The sequence below is a fragment of the Nicotiana tomentosiformis genome, chromosome 6, assembly GCF_000390325.3.
Source record: "Nicotiana tomentosiformis chromosome 6, ASM39032v3, whole genome shotgun sequence".
NCBI lineage: Eukaryota > Viridiplantae > Streptophyta > Magnoliopsida > Solanales > Solanaceae > Nicotiana > Nicotiana tomentosiformis.
The window spans coordinates 129,492,379-129,513,905 of record NC_090817.1 but is presented as its reverse complement, the minus strand read 5'-3'; the positions used below and the strand labels follow the sequence as shown (position 1 = coordinate 129,513,905).

Here is a 21,527-nt window from a genome sequence, read left to right as displayed (position 1 = left end):
CTTTTTAATTTCTATTATTTTTAAAATAACTGACGGACAACTCTCGGTAAAAAATAATATTTTAACGGGTCAACATTTAATTGGTTGTACCGATGCACTTCGTCAGTAATTTACCGACAGACTCCCTCAAAATATTTTATATTTATATTTTTGAATTATTTTTTTAGGTACCGACGGTGTCTCTCGGTGCTTCTAAAAAAAATAAATGAGAAAAAAATAAAGTTATCGACATACTCAATTGTTATTGCATTTACATAATATTTTGAATTTTGTTCTTACATTACTGACGGACTCCCTCGAAATATTTTGTATTTATATTTTTGAATTATTTTTTTATGTATCGACGGTGTCTCTCGGTGCTTTTAAAAAAATAAATGAAAAAGAAAATAAAGTTATCGACATACTCAATCGCTATTGCATTTACATAATATTTTGAATTTTATTCTTACAGTACCGATGGACTTCCGTCGGTAATTTAAATATATAATCTTATACATTATTATTTTATATTTTTTATTATACAATACCGAGGGAGGCAGTCGGTAAGTCCCTCGATAAGTATTTACTTAATTATCTTAGTGGTTGATAGCCTATTTATTGAAATTTACACTAAGTGGAGGTAATTACACTACTTAGAAATGCACTTAGGAATGACATCGACTCCCTCAAGGCTCAAGTGAACCACTTAATCGGTCTGCCCCGCTCTCCGCCAAAAAGCCACATTCATGAAGGAGATGAAAGTGATGGAAATAATATAAATAATGAAGAAGATGAAGGGGAATCCGAAGACGAGGAGTGATTTTATGTTTGGTTGGATTGTTGTTTAGTTTGATGTTAACTTTGAATGTTACATTTTGAAGTTTGGTTGGATAGTTTTGATGTTTGATGGGATAATTTCGATGTTTGGATAGTCTATAAAGTTTTGTTATTGTTAAGTTCAGTTTTATCGTGGTTGCATTTTTGTTTCTATTGTAATGTTTTGGCTGGCAGGTCTATTGTAATATTCTGGCTGGCAGGTGGTGCAGCAAAAAATAGGCATTCCCTGGTAAAAATATACCAGATTTACCGAGGGACTTACCGACAGAGTCCGTCGGAACAATTATTCATTTTCAATCCAACATTCTTAATTAGCGAGGGAGTCTGTCGGTAGTCTTGAACCAAATTTTCAAATTTTATTGAAAATACCGATGAATATCCATCGGAATATGAATTTATTCATATTTTTAATTTTTAAATTACTAAATTAAAATTTTAAGCTTACCGATGGTGTCCGTCGGTATTATTAAATAATTATTTTTCATTTACCGACGGATATTCGTCGGTATTGATATTATTAATACTCCTATATATCGACGGATATCCGTCAGTAAGTAAAATTATTTGACAACTATTGTCAAAAATGTACCGATGGTTTTCCGATGGGGTCCATCGGTAATTACCGACGGATTCTGTCGGTTTATTTTACCTAGGAAGAATTTACCTACCAACCACTTACCGATGGACTTCCGTCGGTAAAGCCTTATTACCAAGGGACGTCCGTCAATAATTTGCGTCGGTAAATAAGTGATTTTTAGTAGTGTGCAGTTTTGCTAATATCTCCTTTGTCAGTAATCTCTCCTGATTAGCTAGCCATACTATAATCTTGTGCCTAGGAAGCATTATAGAACTCCAAATTAAATATGCTACTTCCAGTTTATGCAAGTCTCCCTGCATAGTATTGTAGCTTCGTGTGATAGAGTATCTACCATTAGGTGACAAGCAGTAAGTACCATTGTTATACCAATCTATCATCTCTGTCTTGATTGAATTCAGTTTACTCCAATACCAGCTACAATCAGCTGGTGGCTTGTGAGTCCATATGTTCTGGTCTCCTCTCATATAAAGGCCATGAACCCATCTAATCCATAATATATCCTCCTTCTTTGCGAGTTGTCATATCAACTTCCAACTGAAGCCACATTCCATTTCCTACAGCTTTTGATGTTTAGACCACCATATTTCTTAGGGATGCATAGCTTCTCCCAAGATACTAGTGCCACTTATTTTTCTCCTCTTAGCTTCCTCAAAGATAGTCTCTACATCTTCTATCCACCTCTTTCAATACACTTTGAGGCTATATAAGTCCCCCCCCCCCCCCCAGAAGTTATACACTGAAACAGCATTGCAGTAATGATTTGCAATCTTCATACATATGACAGATTCTTAGAATAAGCATTGTTGATTCTCGAGGTGATTTTCTCTACAAGTTGATGGCATTCCATCTTGCTCCATTTTTTTTAGGAGAGTGGCAGCCCTAGATATTTGATTGGTAGTGCCCCCAATGTGAACCCTGTAATATTCAGCAGTTGCTCATTTGTATCTTCATCTACACATGCCACAAACATGTTGGATTTTTTCTGATTAGCTATCAAACCCGTAACCTCACTAAAGTGATCAAGTGCTTCTTTCACTCTAGTAACAGAACTGATATCACCTATGCAAGATATCATCAAATTATCAGAAAAGATCAAATGTGTCAATTTGGTAGTTTTACACATAGGATGCCATTTAAAATCAAGTAGCTCACTCATCCTTTTCAGAGTTCTGGATAAGTACTCCATTACCAGTACAAAAACAAGAAGAGACATGAGATCACCCTGTCTTAATCCTCTTTTACCTGCAAAGTAGCAATGCCCTCTCCATTCACCTTAATAGTAAATTTAGTGGATGTGATGCATGTCACTATCAGTTGAACAAAGTATTGAGGAAACCCAAATCCTCTTAAAGCCTCTTCAATGAATTCCCAGCTTATCATATCATATGCTTTCCTAATTTCAATTTTCATCAAGCATCTAGGTATGGTCTTCATGATGTGGTGCTTGAGGAAATCATGACAAATGAGGACATTGTGCAGCAATGACCTCCCCTCTACAAATGATGCATGGTTTTCTGCAACTAGGGGGCTATTGCTTTCCTCAACCTCTTACATATCAGCTTAGAAAAGCATTTGTATAGCATATTACAACAAGCTATGGGTCTAAATTGAGCAGCTTTCTGAGGCACATCAACTTTAGGGATCAGGGTAATCATTGTTGCATTTAGTTGCTTGAGCAGCTCCCCGTTGTGAAAAAATTATAATATTGCCATTGTAATAACATCTCATATATATGATGCTCCATGTAGCTTTGAAGAAGTCACTGTTGTAACCATCAGGTCCTGGGCTTTTGTTACTCCCTATACTAAACATAGCTTCCTTCACTTCCTTCTCATTGAAAGGCTACACCAGTTCCAATTCTTGTGCCAGTGTTAATCTATGACTATTGTGGAGGAAATTCCTGAAGGCTCTAATTTTTTGGCTCTCTTTTTTCCCCAATAAATCTTTATAGAGGTCTACCAAAATTGTTGCTATTGCTTTAGGATAAGTTTGTAACACTTCATACCTTACCCACAAGTTGAGTAATTGTCTGCTGCAGTCTTTTATACTTGATAATTGAGTAAAAATATCTTGTGTTATCATCACCTAGTCTTAGCCATGTTGCCTTACTTCTTTGTTGTAAGAAGATTTCATCCATATAAGAAGACTTCCTGAATTTTTGATATTTCTCCTTCTCAAATTATTGCAGAATTGGATCACCTGGTTTGAGTTGTAGAGTAATTTGTGCGCGTTCTAATTATATATATACACACACATTATACATCTCCTGGCTATTTTTAATTTAAGCGATTGTAAGTGTAGCTATTTAGGTCAATTCTTCAAATAAAAATGATCCATTACAGGCTTGCAAAGTACGAGAAAAATTTAAAGGCCCATGGGTTTTACTAAGGCTGACATTCCTTTTTGGGCCATTCAATTCTATCTTCAAACAATTATCCCGGGAGAAATTTAAAAATAGTCAGATTTACAAGTGGTCATTCAAAAATAGTCACAGTTTCAAAAGTCATTGAAATTTAGCCATTTTTCATGTAAAGATAAATCTGAACGAAAACACTGTTCAAACTGAATACAGAAGTATGACATCCGCAGTAGCTGAGATAGTGTAGTTAAGAGGACTGTTTGCAGAACTATGGACTCCAATTCACCAGCCAGTTATCTAATTTTCAAATAGTAAAGCAGCAATACAAATAGATGCTAATCCCATCTTTTATGAACGCACAAAGCACATTGAAATAGATTGTCACTTCATCAGGGAGAAGCTCAAACAAGGGATCTTACAAATACAGTACATCTCCACAAGAAATCAACAAGCAGACATACTCACCAAAGGCTTGGTATCACCTCATCATCAGTTTCTACTTAGCATACTTGGTGTGTTAAATATTTTATACCCTTCAGCTTAAAGGGGAGTATTGGTGTATATAGAAGTTAGTTAGTACTATGGGGACTAAGTGTACATATTAAAAGTTATAGTGTGTTAGAGTTATTTTAGGAAGTTAGTACCGAATTGTTAGATATATGTATATAGTCGGTTGTTTATGCCCAGTTAATTAGTTGAGCTATTTTCCCAAATTATAGACCCTCTACTCACTGCTTCTGCGCATGATTCTAACAATGTGTTTTAAGTTGGTCTTTTTCTTCACTATACTTGTTGTTTCTAGATTTGATTCTCCTTCAAATTCTTTTTTTCTTCTCCAAGTTATACACTTAAAAGCCATAAAATACTTCTTTGCTTTTCTATCTAGACGTGTCAACTATCGCAAAATAATATCTCTGTCTTTTCATGGTAGAGGTAAGGTCTGCATATATATTACTTTTTCCAGAACTCATACTGCAGGAATATACTAGGTATTTTGTTGTTGTTGTAAAAGATTTGCATATCCATAAAATTGTTTATATTCAATCTTAGAGCAATCTCGCGAAGTAGAAGAAGTAAATATCCATTCTAGGAAGGTGTTCTTTAACGTGTTTTAGGCCTTGATCTTTTGTGTTCTTCTTTCATTGTGTTATGGATTCATATTTTTCAACAATTTAAAAGCAGTATTTTGTTACGAAAAAGATATTCACTTCTAGAATTCAAAAGATTGATTTCCTAATCAAATAGAGAAAGGAGAAAATATCACAATTAGGACGTGCTTGATTTGACGGAAGTCGATTATGAGAGCAGAGTGTTCTCCATCTTCCTTGTGATGGTAAATATGACATAATTAATCTGGTGGCTACTTTTATTTCCATGCTTAAGAGAACTGGGGCATGCCAAAAGCAACTTACTAGTTGAAAGTCTCTTTGTCATTATTAAAGCAGCGATTCTTGTGCACAATCACAGGGAAAGGCTATAACTTTGCCTAATTATTTCCAAAATATACCCATGTTATTCTCATAATTTTCGAAGCTTGTTTATTCTGCATCCACAAATTTAGCCAACCTAATTATGTCAGAGTCTGGCCATTTCTATTGAGGCAGGGATAATTGTCAAAATAGCACGGGCTAGTCAATTTTCGGACTGGTCATTCAAAAATAGCTGGCGTTTGCCAAGTCATTAAAAAATAGCCACTATTTTGGTGCAATAGAGACCGGTCCAGCATAATATACTGGAGTTCGGTGCACATGTGTATGAACTTCCAGTATATTATGCTGGACCGATATACTTTGCTGGCTCCAGTATAATATACTAGAACTGTGTTGCTTCTTTGACCTCCAAGATATTAGGGAATCACCAAACTTAACAAAGGTAACCACTGACAGGCCTTCTGCTTATTGGACATGCTGCCCAGTTTGAATCACAAAAGCCAATCAAGGCATCAGCTGGTCCTCTTCTGATGATCACTCCCATACCTAGTGCCTGCTTGAGATATCTCACTACATGAGTGGCTGCATCCACATGGGATCCTTTTGGAGTCTTCATGGATTGACTCAAAATCTGTAGTGCATAATTGATGTTTGGTCTGGTGACTGTAAGGTACAGGAGTTTCCCTATCGGCTTTTGGTAGCATGTGACATCTACCAAAGGATCAGATACTTTATTTCCAATCCCCTTATCATATTCAAATGAAGTAAGCTTCTGATTGAGTTCTAGGGGTGTAATAACAGGTTTTGCTCCACTTAAGCCTATCTTTGAGATGAGCACTATGGTGTATTTCCTCTCATTAAGGAGGATTCCTTGCTGAGACCTCAAGACTTCAATGCCCAGACAGTATCTTAGTTCACCTAAATCTTTCACCTTAAACTTCTGATGTAATACTGACTTGGCTTCATTAATGAGCTCCATACTGCTTACAGTCAACAGTAAATCATCCACATGGATTAGGATAATGACAATCTCATTCCCAGATTTCTTAGTGAACAAGGAGTAGTCATAAACACTTTGACTGAAGCCAGCACTAAGTAAGGCTTCTGTAAGTTTAAGATTCCACTGCCTTGATGCTTGTTTAACTCCATATAGGGACTTCAACAACCTACAGACCTTTTTCTCCCTCTATCTTTGAAAACCTTAAGGCAAATCCATATAGACCTCTTCATATAGGTATCCTTGTAAGAAAGCATTGAATACATCCATTTGATAAAGGCCTCAATCTTTAGAAGCAGTTAATGCTATTAATGACCTGACTGCCATCTTTGCGACTGGTGAAAAAGTTTCATGATAGTCTTAGGCCCTCTTATTGATTATATCCCTTAGCAACCAAGCGAGTCTTAAATTTTTTCACCTCTTTGTTGGATTTGTACTTGATCTTGTAAACCCATTTTGACCCTATAGATGATTTCTTAGGAGGCAGGTCCACTACTTCCCATGTCTTGTTGTCCTTCAATGCCTCAATCTCTTATTTCATGACTTGAATCCATCTGTCATCCTGCACTGATTCTCTGAAGTTTTGTGGTTCTTTGGTTATGGAGAAGGCCCTTATGTAGTCTTTGTACTTATTTGTGACACTATCATAAGACAAGAAGTTGGAAATAGGGTAAAGGCAATGTGAGTCTTGTTTGGTGGCAACAACATAGTCTTACATCCAGATTTGAGGATACTTAGTTCAAGTTGATTGCCTGGTGAGCAAAACATGAATTGTAGAGTCAATAGGAAGTGATGTTGGAGCAGTCTGTTCCTGAAATGTTGGAGTAACCCTATCGCGTATACTTTCCTGATCAGTTATATCTGGTGCAGCTGTGTGATCAATTGTTGTAGCTGGTGTATCTGTTGGGTCAGTTGCATCTGGTGCATCTGATATATCTGTTTGATCAGCCACACCTTCATGAGTATCTGAATCAGATGTTACTCGATCTGTTGCACCAAGTGAACCTGCATCTGCATGCTCCTCGGGTTCAATGATATTTACTAATCCTACTGACTCCATGGTGTGCAGTTCTCCTTGTTGTTGGGATTCAAAAATATCTACAATGGGTTATGAGACTTGTTGATGTTGTGTTGTGATAAAAGGAAACACAGATTCCCTGAACAAGACATCTTTGCTAACAAAGAAAGAGTTAGTAGCCTTGTCAAATAATCTATACCCCTTCTGAGTGGTGGAATATCCATTAGGACTGCTTCCTTAGCTCTTGGACCAAACTTGTCTTCCTTAACCACATTTGTAGCATAGCACAAATATCCAAAGGTTCTCAGATGTGCTAGGGAAGGTGGCCTTCCATATAACAATTCAAAATGACTCTCCCACCTAGCACTCTAGTAGGAACTCTGTTTATAAGATAAACAGTTGTTTGAATACATTCTCCCCAAAATCTTCTTGGTACCCCAGCTTGGAATTTTAGTGCTCTAGCAGTGTCTAAGATGTGCATGTGTTTTCTCTCACTCACCCTATTTTATTGTGGGGTATGCACACAGCTACTCTAGTGGATTACTTCATGACCCTGCAAGAACTCACTACAATTTTGATTAAAGAACTCTCTACCATTGTCTGTTCTAATCACTTTAATGCATGTGTTGAACTATGTCTTAACCATACAGAAGAACTGGTTCAAAAATATAATGGTTTCACTTTTCAATAGCATTATAAAAATCCAAGTTGATCTAGTGTAATCATCTACCACTGTAAGGAAGTAATATTTATTGTCATGTGTAGCAACTTTATAAGGTCACCATACATCCATGTGAACAAGTTGAAATAGTTTTGTACTTAGGTGCTCACTAATAGAAAAAACCAATCTACATTGTTTAGCCAAGGGACAAATGGAACATTTATTTTGTATTGTATTGTCTACTTTATTATGCAAGACTGAAGCATATTGTATCACTGGTAATGAAGGATGTCCTAATCTCCTGTGCCAAAGTTCTCCTGAAACTTCACTCTTCTCCAATGTGTTGATAAGAGCAACTTCTAACTATCATGTTCCTCTTCCCCTCAGAAGATAAAGTCCACCAGTTTTCTTACCAATCCCCTTCACCCTACTACTGTAAAGGTCATAAAAGACACACCGTTTGGGCAGAAAAAGAGCACCACATTGTAAGTCCCTAGTTAGTGGCCCCTGAATCCACTATCAAGTTATCATTATAAACATTTGATGTAAGAGACATAATATTGCTTGCCATGTTAGCTTGTGTCTGATTGTCATTTTGTGCATCCTTCTTGAGCAAGTGTAGAATCTATTGATATTGTGCCTCAGTGAAGAAGAAATCTCATTTATGATGTGATGTTCCTTGAGAATTAGAGGATGTTGGTCCTTTTACATTGTTAACTGCAGTAAAAGGTCCTTTAGGTCTATAATATCTGCCTTGATTCCCCGTCTTTCCTCTGAAATCTTCAAGATATCCAATGATTTTGAAGCAATTTTGTCACGACCCAAAATTTCCACCTTCGGGACTGTGATGGCGCCTAACATTTCACTTGCTAGGCAAGCTAATGTTAGAGAAATTCTTAAGCCAATTTTTAAATAATTCAAATCATTAAACCAATTAAACTTAAATGAAGCTAAAATGAAGTACGAAGTGGCATAATAACCAACATATCTAAGTACAATCCGGATCTAGAGTTACAAGTCACAAGCTACTAGAAGTTCTATAAATAGAGTCTAAAATAAATATAATTATTTCGAATGAAATGAATAGTAAATAAGGGAAGAGGAAAGGGACTTCAAGGTCTGTGAACGCCAGCAGATCTACCTCTAGTCTCCAAATGTGATAATCTGAGTTGATGCACCTCACGTACAGTTGGGACCAGTACCAAAATATGCACAAGAAGTGCAGAGTATAGTATCAGTACAACCGACCCAATGTACTCCGTCAGTGCCGAGCCTAACTTCGAGTAGTGACGAGGCTATGATAGGACACTCACATAATTAAACTTGTACAAATGTAGATATATGTGCAACATAGTAGCAAATAAAGATTTAATATGTACGATTGGGAGGGGACATGCGAAAGGGGAACAAGATACGATAACTACAACATGAATGATAACATAAAACAGTCAAATAATCATCAACCAATAAAAACGGAAAAACATAATGAATAAAGATGGTACGGAATCACTCATCGCGCTTTTACTCTCAACCTTACCATGAAATGATAATAATGGCACGACATCACCCTTCGTGCTTTTACTCTCAACCTCACCATGAAACGATAAATACGGCACGGCATCACCCTTCGAAATTTTAATCTCTTCCTCACTAGGTATTAATCAATAAATGAAGCAATAAACGGCACGACATCACTCTTCGTGCTTTTACACTCTTCCTTACCATGTGATAATGAATATAAAATTTTGGGAGATAGAGAATGCAATAGTAAACCTTACGTCAATAATGGATCCAAGATGCCAAACCTCAACTTCCAAATATACTCGACCATCATAATTAATTCATAATGCGGAAAGAAAGATCAAATTAGAAATAAACTAATCTAAGCATGGGTATCATAAGTAAAGTAGGCAATAAATTACAAGGAAACAAGTTTCACCCACATACTTTAACCCAACAATAACGCATAAGTACTCGTCAACTCACATATACGGTGTACCCAAACATTTAAACACGTAGCAAATAGGCAAACAAGTCCTAATCCCTCAAGTCAAGGTTAACCACGACACTTACCTCACTTCGCAATTAACTCAGAGCTCTATCGGGGCCTTTCCTCTAGAATCTGCCTCCAAACCAATCGTATCTAACCAAAATCGACTCGACATCAACAAATAATACCAAGGGAATCAATTACAATGCATAAAGTTAGGATTTTTACACTTTTCCCAAAAAGTCAAAAAAAATCCAACCTCGTGCTCGCTTGGTCAAAACCCGAGATTCGGACCAAAACCCATTTACCCATTCATCCCATTCCCGATTATGTAATTAGTTTCAAAATCCGACCCCAAATTAAGGTCTAAATCCTGAATTCCCCCTCCCTCCCCCAAAACCCCCAATTCTTCATAAATCCCTAGTTTTCTACCATGGAAGAACAAAGATTATGGCTAAACATTAATGGGTGATTTTAGAAATGGAAGAAAATAAGTTAAAGTATACTAACCTATAAATTGGTGATGAATTTTCTCTTCAAAATCGCCTCTAGGCCGAGCTCTAATGGAAAGATGGCAAAAAATAGGTGAAATCCCGTTTTTGAAATGTTTTAAGGTATGTGCGTCAGATCTTCATCGCGTTCGCGAAGGACCTGCCGCGTTCGTGAAGGCTGTTCCCCCAGGCCTTCGCATTCGCGAGCTGTTTCTCGCGTTCGCGTAGAAGAAAGCACTGTTCCCTTTCCGAGGTCCAAAGCCTACGCATTCGCGAGAAGCTAGTTGCGTCCGCGAAGGGTAAGTCCACCATTGCTCCACATTTGCAACCAAGCTATCGCGTTCGCGATTAAGGAAATCCGCCCCAGCCCAGTTTACTCTTTGCGATCGCGAAGAAGAAATCACCATAGGCGAAAGAAAACCAGAATTTTATAAGTCCGAAATACCCGTAGCCTATCTGAAACTCACCCGAGTCCTCAGTGCTCCAAACCAAATATGCACACAAGTCCGAAAATATTATATGAACTCGCTCGCGCGATCAAAACACATAACACCTAGAACTATGAATCAGATACCAAAACGAATGAATTTTTCAATAAAACTTAAGAATTTTCATTTTAACAACTAGACGTCCGAATCATGTCTCCGTTTTGCACCAAATTTTACAGAAAAATCATAAACACAGTAATGAACTGAACCAAAATCCGGACCCGGTAGCAATAAAGTCAAACTTCGGTAGAATTTATAAATTCTTTAAACCTTTAAATTTCAAATATTCAACAAATTACTATAAATCAAGCTAGGGACCTCCGAATTTGATTTCGGGTATACGTCCAAGTCCCAAATCACGATACGGATCCATCGGGACTACTAAAATATGGATCTGGATCCGTTTGCTCAAAACATTGACCGAAGTCAACTCAAGTAACTTTTAAGGCATGATTTCACACTTTAATCAGTTTTTTCACATAAAACCTTCCAGAAGAAGACACGTACTGCGCACGCAAATTGAGAAAGGCTAAAAGGAGCTATTTGAGGTTTTGAAATATAAAACTAAGGGTTAAAACTCTAAATGACTTATCGAGTCTTCACAAATTTTCCTTAGTGTGGCCTTTCATATGGCAATGTTCACACTCTAGGAATTGTTTCTTTCCTTGGAATTCTTGGCCTCTTTCTGCTTGCATTGCCATAGGATCCACCTTTTCTGCCATTGCACTACCACCCATAGACTGCTGAATTTCATCTTGTGATCATAGCATATACTTGATTAAGAGTTGGCTTAGTTGTTTTCATTAAAATCTACCTCCTAGCTTGATCATATGTATCATTCAAGCCATCCAAAAACTGCATCAACCTCTGTTGATGTAAGTGCACTACATACTCCTTCGATTTCACACATCCACAGTTTGGGGATGGTACCAACACATTATACTCTGCCCATAGCTCCTTCAATTTTGTGAAGTACACAGCTACAGAGTCAGATCCATGTGACAGTCTCGAGATCCCTCTGTGTAACTGAAAAGTTCTCACTCGATTCACCTTATCAAAACGTTCCTTAAGATCCTCCCACACAGCATGTGCATTTGATGCATAAATGATTCCACTCAATAGATCTTTCGAGACAGATTTCATAATCCATAAATGCACTATTGCATTGCATGTCTTTCATTCCTCATGGAGATCATCTTCAAATGATGCCTTAATGCATGTTCCATTGATGAACCCTAATTTGCTCTTTGCCTAAAATGCAAGCCGCATGGATCTACTCCACAAGCCTTAATTCTCAGAACCTGTGAGCTAGATTGGAATCAACACCAATCCTGGAGTTTCGGAGGGTTGTAGGAACAAAGGATGTGTGTAATCGATCTTAGTTTTATCCGCCATTGGTGAACAATATCAAATTCAACTCAATTACACACAATCGAAGAAATTAAAGAAAAAACATCAACGAAATTCTACAATTTCTGCAGAAATTTCACCGATCTACTGAGAAATGAAGAATACAGTGATGACTTTCAATTTTGAAGAATGTAAGAGGTGATCTTACTGGGTTGAGCTTCGAAATCCATGAATCTATCTTCCATGCTTTGATATCATGTTAAAATCATGCGCAGAAGAAGAGAGTAGAGGGTCTGTAATTTGAAAAAATAGCTCAACTAATTAATTGGCATAAACACCCAACTATATGCAAGTATATCTAACAATTAGGTACTAACTTCCTAAAATAACTCGAACATACCACAACTTCTAATATGTACACTTAGGTCTCATAGTACTAACTAACTAACACACCTTTTTATTTAAAAGGTATTTTATTTATTATATTTAAAAAAGAAATTCTATGAAGGCCCAATAGTTATTGATCTGTGACTATTTATACATAGAGGTCAACGCCATTTCGTGGTTATCAAAATCCTAGATTGTAACTTCTTTTTGTTGGTAATTTTTTCTTTCTAAGGCTCGAACCCTAGTTTGTACTAGTGATAACCTGATAGCTGGCAAGCTATGTACGTCTAACCCTAACTCTGACCCGATTATGATTTTATATATTCATAAAATATCTTGCACCTTTTGTTACATAAATCAGGTATTGTAGTTAAATCACTTTATTGTGAGGGGAAACAAAAGAGTTTGGGTAGAATGAATTAGTACAATCTTTCATTAGACAAGTGCAAATCTGCAACAGAAGGTTTAATGATTTTGCTAGTTGTGAAAGCAAATATTCTGGGGTAATTTTTTGCAAGTCAGAAGCAATTTATACAGAGTCAACTGGCCGTAAATTTGTTACGAAAATTTTAAATAAATTCGGAATATACTTTGTTACTTAGATATATGTGTGCAATTCATATATATATATGTTATTTCTTTATTTATTTTGTGTCAGGTAGCTCCTTTTGTTAAAGGTTATAGAAAATATTTTGGCAGCAATGGAAGAAACAGATCTAGTTTCGAAACTACCACAGCCAATTTTGGAGCACATTCAGTCTTTCCTTGATATTAAAGATGATGCAAAAACGAGTATATTGTCTAAGGTTTGGAATAGAGCTTGGACTTCGCTAGCCTGCTTAGATTTTTGTAATGCTTTCTATTTGAAGTCAGAAACAGTTGTGGATCAAATTCAGGCAAATCGGCAAAAGCAGAAGATCTCTATACAAAGGTTCATAGTAAAGGTATCAGATAGATGGTTAATGTTTCTGGATAATTGGATTAAAATAATGGTAGCCTATAATATCAAAGAGTTATTTTAGCTGGTGTCGTAAACAGACACAAAAGGTTGCCTGATGTATGTTGGCAAAGCTTTAAAGGTGCTTAGGTTACGTGGATTTAAGCTCGAACTACCCTCTGATGGCATAAAGTTTTCATCTTTGCGGGAGTTACACCTTTCTTACTCATATTTGGACGAGCAATTACTTCAAGCTCTGATATAATTTAAGGGTCCACCAAACTATATAGAGAACCAGGTTCTCTATAAGTTCTCACAGAAACCACTCACACTACACTAAGTAAATGACAGAAGGAATTTTACGTGGAAAATTTCCAGTTCAACGGGATTAAAAACCACGACCTACCCTTGTAGGATTTCAACTTCACTACTGAGCAACTTTCAGATTACAACCTAAGTAACCTAAGAATTAACCTCTTAATCCCTCACTAACTTGTAACACTCTATTACAAGTCACTTTATAATAACTCTATTACAAAGACTTTACAACTCGACTAGCTCTAGCCAAGACACAAACACAAGGGTTTATGATTTATAAAGGGTTTCCTTCACAATTCTTATAAACAAGCTAAGAAGGAATTATAATTGAGAACTTTAACAAAGTTACAACTCAACTAAGGACATGCAATCACTTGATATGGGAACTGGTTCGTAGCCGTATTGTTCTCTGTTCTTGATGCACTTGAGAATTGTTGATTGGAGATTGATCACTGTTAAAGTTCTTGAGTGAATTCTCTAAGTGTTCAAGTGATGTTTTGTCTTTGGATTAATATTGATATAACATTGATGACATCACTTGAATGATGTAAGCAACTTTGGTACAAGGTCCTTCCCAATGGAGGTGACTGCTGTACTATTGCATGTGCAGTCAGTCACTTTCCAGTTGTGGAGAGTTGACTTAGTACAATCACCAGGGGAACTGAAAACCATATATTTCCCTTGTTGATTCTTTAACTTCTGAGGTACTGACGAACATCTCCAGCTTAAGTCTGGTTGTTTCCATGTGCTTGGGAATGTGAACCAATGTGGATCAGGTTCCTTATCTGGTTCTTGACATTAAGTTTGTTAGATCATCAAAACATAAAATAAAGGTAGTTATAACCTATCAATTTTCTCTTTTTTGATGATGACAAACTTATAATTGAAAATCCTACGAAGAGCCACAAAAAACATAAATAGGACGGTCATTTAGTTTCTCCTGAATCTGTATTCCCCCTTAATCAGTGCACACATCATTATTCAATTATGCAAAAATCTTCCCCCTTTTGGCATCATAAAAATAAGAATACTAAGTAAATAGCAAAAAGAAGTCTAGCGTGGTTAACTCATGCCACTTGTGTGCACACAAACATGATAGAAAACAGAGACAAAGAAACAATATCATGTACGGCAAAAGGGGAAAAAATTACTCAAAATAATGTGGATTTTAAAAATAGGAGAAGATTCAATGTTACCATCCACGATTCCAAAACAAAAACAAAAACAAGTACCAACAACAAAAAGGCATCATCAGAGACATTCATAAGAGACGGACACTGAAAGTGACACTGCTTAGGGGGCACTAGAGGAAGAGGGCTTCGATGAGGGGGCAAGGGTTTTGAGGACAAGATCCATGCGAGCATTCGCGAATATTTGCTCATTGAGCAGTCTTTCTTTCAGGTCCTCTACCTGTTTCCTGAGCTCAGCATTCTCCTGCGTCAGGCAGGCAACCTCTCAGTTGGGAGAACTACTGGAACCTCGTGCCTCTTGTAGCTGACTGAGCTGACTCTCAAAAATCGCGTTCCTTGCCTTCAACTTTCGGATCTCCTCTGTGGAACTATTTTGAGCAGTTATCAGTTGAGAGATGGTAGAGGTACTTCCAACTCCTCCGTCCTTGTCAATACGCTCATACTCCTCAAGAGTGGTCTTGGAGAAAGTTTGCTTTTTAGTGCCCACTTTGGCTTGTCCCAGAGGCACTTTGAAGAACTCGAAGACCTTTGTTAGAAGAAACCCATAAGGTAGCCCATGGTTTCCATCCTTAAAGTCTGCCACTTTTTGCATATTCTCAATCATTATCCCAGGCATATTGATAGTGGTAAAACCATCCAAGGCTTCCATAAGGACCAGGTCAGCTTTGGATGTAATAGATCTCCTCTCAGCGCGGGGAAGCAGCACTTTGTTAACCATCTCAAAAAGCAACTGATATACTGGAAGGAGTGCATTTTTATACACCCGTTCCCCTTGCTGGATTGCCTTGTCCTTGACAGTAGCATTTCTGAAATTGGATGAGCAGGCACCTTGAACACACGACAACCCCTCAGCAGGAACACCCAGAATTGACCCTAACACGGCAGAGTCCATCACTATGTACACCCCATTTACCAACACACATATGTGATCATCTTCAACTGTGAAGAGGTCAGCATAAAAACTCTGCACCTCCTCCTTATATACTTTTGGAACATCATTTGTAAACAGATAAGTCCACTGTTGGAAATCACAAATCTCCACTAACTGTCTCATCCCAGCAAGCTTCACAATGTCAAGGGCAAATGCGCGTCCCCACGGCACCTTCTGATTTCTCAATTTCTCTTTCCCCAAACTCAAACACTTACCAACTTTTGGTTTCTTGGAGGAACCGGGTTCCTCATCATCATCCACTTTTCTTTTCACTGACTTGCGAATAGACTTTCCCTTCTCCACTGATTTTTTATGCACATTTTCACCAGAATTTTCCACTTCTTCACCATCAGACTTTCCACCACTCTCTTTTACTGTCTTATCACCAGATTTCTCCACAAACGATTCACTAGGAACAGCATCAACACTCTTGATTAGACTCCCACACTTGTAGAAGTGTTTCTTTTGGATTGAGAGAGAGAGGGAGTGCTTCTGCCTTGGCATGAGACTCAAGGAACTAGGTTCCTCTTCTGCTTCCTCATCTACATTAACAACAGGAATGACCTTTTCATGTACAGCTTTTCCATCATTTACCAACTTTCTCCTTCTTTGACTCATTTGACTTTTCTTAAGAGCAGACTCTAGAGCCTCCTTTTTATGCAACCGTGTAGTGGGTCACTTAGGTGTTGGATCTGGAGTTACAACTGTCTTACTCCTAGCCCTGAAAAAATTAGCAATCACCATATCATCCAAATCTTCTTCATTATCAGACCGCATCTCAGGCACCACCATAAACAAGGGTTCAGCATAGAAATGGGGAGAAGGAGCAGGATCAATACTAACCTGTGGAGATGACCCCTGATCGGGATCCTCCGTGGAGGGATCAGGTCCATTATTAGGGACCCCAGTAGTATCATCTTGTGCCGAAGTTTCAAGCGGCACAAGCTCTCTCCCATCTATTTTGTCCTGAGGCTCTTCCCCCTGAGGCTCAGACCCCTCTGCACCTTCTTCAACAAAAAAACCCTTCACCAACTATGGAGAGCATATTTTATATTGCCTCTTTTTCTTGTGGTTCCATGGAAATCTCAACAGAAGGATGAGTGCTACCTGTAGACTCACGACTTGTCATGGTTGAGTCAGAATTGTCAGGACTAGCCTCTTGGTTTGCACTTGAGTTTTCTTCATAACGAGATTCGATGTTTCTTGATTTCCCTCTTGGACCAGGTTACCCCGTTCACCATGTTCACTTTGTTTTACCGGCGAGACAGGAGGAGAGCTGGTAGCCACAAACTTTTTCGGAGTCGAAGTTTTGCGACTCCGATGAGAACTAGAACTTGAGTGGGTAGGTGAGGAGACTAAGTGTGGGGGAAACTACTCTCAAGGGTTTGGACTGGTGGTGGTATTCGTTGAAGAGTCTACTATTGGAGTTTCGACTGGTGTGGACTCGATGGGGGTATTGTTGAGAGCATCGGAGTTTTCTTGATTCTCAGTCATGATGGAGTTTACTGGAGAGATTAGTGGTTTGAGAAGATAGAAAGGGAAGTGGAGAGTTTGAAGTTTGATATGAGGATTTGTGACCTTGATAGATGCATTTATGAGAGATGAGGGGCCGGTTAAGAAACGGTGGTAGTTTTATTTGGGGAGTCGGGTTGTTCAGTAATATGTGAGACGTTCTGGTTCAAAAGACACAAAGTAAAGAGACTGACACACTGATGATGTGGCATTGTTTTTATTTGTTCTAAATTGTGTATGAGAAAACAAAGAAGCTACTAACCTATTGTCAGAGAACCAGGTTCCCTAACAGGTCTTGCAAATGGAAGCTTAACCCTTTTTATCAGCAAGCACTGCATCAGCTGCTCTATAACCATCATGCGTGTCTACCTGTAACGATATAGAAATGAGTTAGACTTTGCCAGAAAATACTTTTAGCTAATTTTACCTGTACATTTCTTTCATAACCAGTCATTGGGGAACCAGGTCCATCAGTTGGGTTTTATCAACCTCAGTGCCAGGCGATTTCTTTCAAAATACTCTCTGCTCACGGCTTTGGTGAAGATGCCTGCAATCTGATCATCAGTGCTGCAAAACTTCATACAGATGAGCCCTTTTTCAACATTGTCTCTGAGAAAGTGAAGTCGTACATCAATGTGCTTGGTCCTCTTGTGTTGGGCTGGATTTTTGGCCATGTTAAGTGCATTTGTATTGTCACATAAGATAGGTACACAATTTGAGTACACTCCAAAGTCCTCCAACTATTGCTTGATCCACAGCAATTGAGCACAGCAAGAAGCAGCTGCTACATATTCTGCTTCAGCAGTTGAGAGTGCCACTGAGTTTTGCTTCCTTGTACCCCATGAGATGAGACAAGAACCCAGAAAATGTGTCATTCAAGACGTGTTTTTCCTGTCCACCAGATATCCTGCATAATCAGCATCAACATACCCAATGAGAACAAAGTTATCACCTGGGGGATAGTAGAGAACCAGGTCTTGCGTTCCTTTAAGATATCTCTATATTCTTTTAGCAACCTTCAGGTGAGACTCTTTTGGATTTGATTGGAACATTACACAGAGACCCATGCTGAACACAATGTCTGGTCTGCTTGCAGTGAGATATAGGAGTGATCCTATGAGGCCTCTATACATGGTCTGATTTAGAGGGGAGTCGGGTTCATCCATGTCTAGACGCGTAGCTATGACAATGGGAGTGTCAATAACTTTAGATGCTTCCATGTCAAACCTTTTTAGCAGCTCCTTGATGTACTTCTGTTGACTTATTAATGTTTCCCTTTTAGATTGCTTCACTTGAAGTCCCAGAAAGAAATTTAATTCTCCCATCATACTCATCTCGAACTCTCTCCCCATGAGTTTTGCAAACTCTTCACAAAGAGAGTCAGTTGTGGCTCCAAAAATGATATCATCAACATATACTTGAACAATGAGCAGGTTCCTCCCTCGTTTCTTCAGAAAAAGAGTGTTGTCAATTTTTCCTCTTGTGAAGCCATTTTCTAGAAGAAACTTTGATAACCTTTCATAGCAAGCTCGGGGAGCCTGCTTTAGTCTATACAATGCCTTGTCCAGCTTATACACATGCATAGGATGCTCATGACACTCAAATCCAAGAGGCTACTTGACATAAACTTCTTCTTTCAGAAAACTATTCAAAAATGCACTTTTGACATCCATTTGAAACAATGTGAATTCCATATGAGATGCAAAGGCAATAAGAATTCTGATAGCTTCCATTCAAGCAACTGGAGCAAATGTTTCATCATAATCAATCCCTTCTTCCTGATTGTAGCCTTGAACTACAAGCCTTGCTTGTTTCTTGTTGTATTTCCAAACTCATCAAGTTTGTTCCTGAATACTCATCTGGTCCCTATGATAGTTCTATATGCGAGTCAAGGAACCAGGTGCCATACCTTGTTTCTTTCAAATTGATGAAGCTCCTATTGCATGGTTGTGATCCAGTCTGCATCCTTCAATGCTTCCTTGATGTTTTTGGGCTCTATTTGGGAAAGAAAGGCTGAAAAGGCAAGTGATTTTTGGCTTTTGATCTGGTTTGAACACCTGAATCTCATTTGTAGAGGACCCAGGTATACTTGACTGAGGTTCTTGGCCGCTTCTTACTTCAGCAAGTGGAGTACCTTGGACTACATCAGCAACTCTATTTTCAGCTTCAATTGTTGTGATCGTGGGACCAGGTTCCTCTCCAATAGATGGAGATGTATTTGCATCATCTTCACTGGATTCCTTGACATGACTCATCATGTCTGCCTTTCCATTTTTCGTATCTATAACTTCACCTGGAACAGATAAAGGTTCTCCATCTTGGTCAACACGCCTGTCCTTCTCACAAGAGAGGTGAGATTCATCAAAGATCACATGTATACTCTTTTCAACACATTGAGTCCTTTTGTTGTATACTTTTTAAGCTTTGCTTTGGGATGAGTATCCCAGAAAGATTCCTTCATCATTTTTGGCATCGAATTTTCCAAGAGCTTCCTTTCCATTATTGAGGACAAAACATTTACACCCAAAAGTCCTTAGATGTGTCGGCTTGGGCTTCCTTCCATTCAGCAGTTCATATGGAGTTTTGTTCAGAAGGGACCTGCTCATGCACTTGTTAACCAAGTAGTATTGACAGCTTCTGCCCAGAAATTCTTTGCGATCCCACAGTCAATCAACATTGTCTTTGCCATGTCTTCAAGAGTTCTATTCTTCCTCTACACAACACCATTTTGTTGAGGTGTTCTTGGAGATGAAACATTGTGAGTGATACCATTTTCAGTACAGAACTCATCAAATTTGGTATTGTCAAACTCTGTCCCATGATCAGACCTGATGCAAGCTACATTATTACCCTTCTTCACTTGAATCCTTTTGACGAAGGCAACAAACACTTCAAAGGTTTCATCCTTGGTTCTGAGAAACAGAGTCCGGGTGAATCTGGAGTAATCATCAACTATAACAAAGATATATTCTTTCCTCCTCTGCTTTCCACCCTCATGGATCCACATAGATCCATGTGAAGAAGATCAAGTGGCCTTAAGGTACTGACTTCCTTTTTGGGCTTGAATGAGGATCTGACTTGCTTGCCTTTTACACATGCATCACACACTTTGTGATCTTTGAAACTTGACTTGGGCAGACCACGAATCAGGTTCTTCCTGACTAATTTGTTCAGCAACGTGAAGCTTGCATGACCTAGCCTCTTATGCCATAATTCAACATCATCATCAATAGCACTTAGACAGTTGATATCACCATTATGCAGAGACTTAAAATCAGCAACATAGATATTTTTGTATTTTTTTTCCATTAGCACCACCTCACCAGTCACTAGGTTTATGACTGTACATATTTTTGACACAAATTCCACCGTATTTCCCTTGTCACAGATCTAGGAAACACTTAGCAAGCTGTATTTCAACCCGTTCATGTAGTACATATTTTCGATTGAGTGTGATAGAGACCTCCCAATCCTTCCAACTCCTAGAATGTATCCTTTCTTTCCATTTCCAAAGGATACACTCCCTCCTTGCAGGGCTTTAAGTGAAAGGAAATCATTTGTACTTTCAGTCATATGCTTTGAGCAGCCATTATCCATGTACCATTGTAGGATGTTTCCTTTCACTGTTCCCTGCACAAGAAAATCAAGAGTTAGACTTAGGAACCCAAACAAGTTTGGGTCCCTTGTAATGAGGAAATGGGTGAATGAGGGATCTTCTGGTCCAAGCAGGCATCATGCATTTTTTATATGAGGGACCAGGTTCTCTACCAGTAGTTACTTTTTCAGCGAAAACTTTGTTTTTCCGTTGTGACTGAAATCTGGCCTTACAGTTTTCTTTAAAGTGCCCAGTGTTGCCACAGTGAGTGCAAAGCTAATTATCAGGTACAGTAACGTACTTGCTATGAGGGTTGTAGGGAATCTTTTCCCTTTGGAACCCAATCCCCTGCTTGTTTCCCTCATTGTTGGTGTATATGGCAGTGATAGCATCAGAGGACCAGGTCCACTTGAGTGATTTTTCAAGGTCACGCTTCACTCTTCCTTGTTCTTCATGAAG

At 38.3% G+C, this 21,527-nt stretch overlaps 1 long non-coding RNA gene across 1 annotated transcript; it reads right to left on the bottom strand.

Annotated features, from left to right (window-relative positions):
* Positions 1-11,559: 11,559 nt before the first annotated feature.
* On the bottom strand, positions 11,560-12,412 carry LOC138895007 (uncharacterized). The gene is made up of 2 exons (XR_011409198.1): positions 11,734-12,412; positions 11,560-11,703 (listed from the first exon to the last, which is right to left on the bottom strand). It is a non-coding gene; the product is annotated as an uncharacterized lncRNA (long non-coding RNA).
* Positions 12,413-21,527: the final 9,115 nt, after the last annotated feature.